The sequence below is a fragment of the Arachis duranensis genome, chromosome 9, assembly GCF_000817695.3.
Source record: "Arachis duranensis cultivar V14167 chromosome 9, aradu.V14167.gnm2.J7QH, whole genome shotgun sequence".
Taxonomy (NCBI): Eukaryota; Viridiplantae; Streptophyta; class Magnoliopsida; order Fabales; family Fabaceae; genus Arachis; species Arachis duranensis.
Genome location: NC_029780.3, coordinates 68222190 through 68223557, shown reverse-complemented (window position 1 = coordinate 68223557; position 1368 = coordinate 68222190).

Here is a 1368-nt window from a genome sequence, read left to right as displayed (position 1 = left end):
GGACGCCATCACCGCCATTCCCCAGCCACCTCACTGCCCCAATCTCCTTCCTTAGCCTTCCAGGTTCCGCAAAACATCACCCTTCTATCCATTCGTAGTTGCTTCATATTTTTTCTCTTTTTGTTCATATTTAGGCTAGTTAGATAAGCATGTTGTAGTGGATTCTAGGTTGTTAGGTAGCCTAGGATGTGGTTAGTGGATTTAGGTCTGATGATCGCGCTGTTCGTGTTTCTTGCTTTATGATTTTCGCAATTCTGCTGTGTCTGTGCTGTTGCTATTGTTCATATGTTGTACTTTCTTGTTTCATGCTGCTTTTTACATTGCCTTTTTCATGTTCATATTCCTTATATGTAATTGCAGCTTTATTTTTTGATTCATATGAACTATTCTGTTGTTGTTTATTTTCCGGGACAGTCCAATTTTAGCTGGAATGCTGCCAATTTTCTGTAAAATGTTTCCATTCATGTCTTGGTTTTGGCATTTTCAACTGTGCTTTCCTTAGCTTTCACCAAACCAATTCATGAATGCCAGGGCACGCATTCTTATTCTCTTTGATCTCCTGGTTCATAAATTGCATTGTTGATGTTTGATTCCAATTTTTGCTATTTCTATCTCTATCTAAATCATCATCAACCTATTTGCCTATTAGTTTTCCTATTTTTATTATATCCTGGTTTTTTGTTTTTCAAGATGTCAGATTCCCAGAGAAAGGGAAAAGGAAAGGCTACCACTGGCAAACGTAAAAGAGGAGACTCATCAATGTCTATCATAGATCTTATGCATGATGCCTCCTGGCGAGAGAAACACTTTACCGCGCAGGAGAAGGCTGACCAGCTACTCCCTGCTACTGATCCCATAAAGTTTGCAAACCGATACTGCGAGTTGAAATATCTGGCGTTTGCAACCTCCAGGAACCTGTACTTAGAGCGGACTCTGAAAATCCCAAAAGAACTCCAGCAATATACCTCTGATCAAATCAAACAAAGAGGCTGGTTCTTCCTGGAGAGAAACCTGACAGAGGTCAATGCATCTTGGGTAAGGGAATTTTACTGCAATTACTTCATCACTTCCCTAGATGCAGTGAACCTAAGAGGAACGCAGATACTGGTCACTGAAGAGGCCATTGAGGCCATTCTGCAGCTCCCACCCAAGTCCGATCAGCCTGATGGGTACAAAAAGGCTGAGGAAGACATGCGTTTCATGAAGTTTGATTGGGATGCTATCAAGGCCAGGATAGCCCTTGACCCGACTGTTCCGTGGGAAATGGGTCAGGATACCACCATGCCTACGGGAATCAAGCGGGTTTACTTAAATGATGAGGCTCGGCTATGGCACCAGATCTTGAGCAACTATGTTATGCCGAGTACC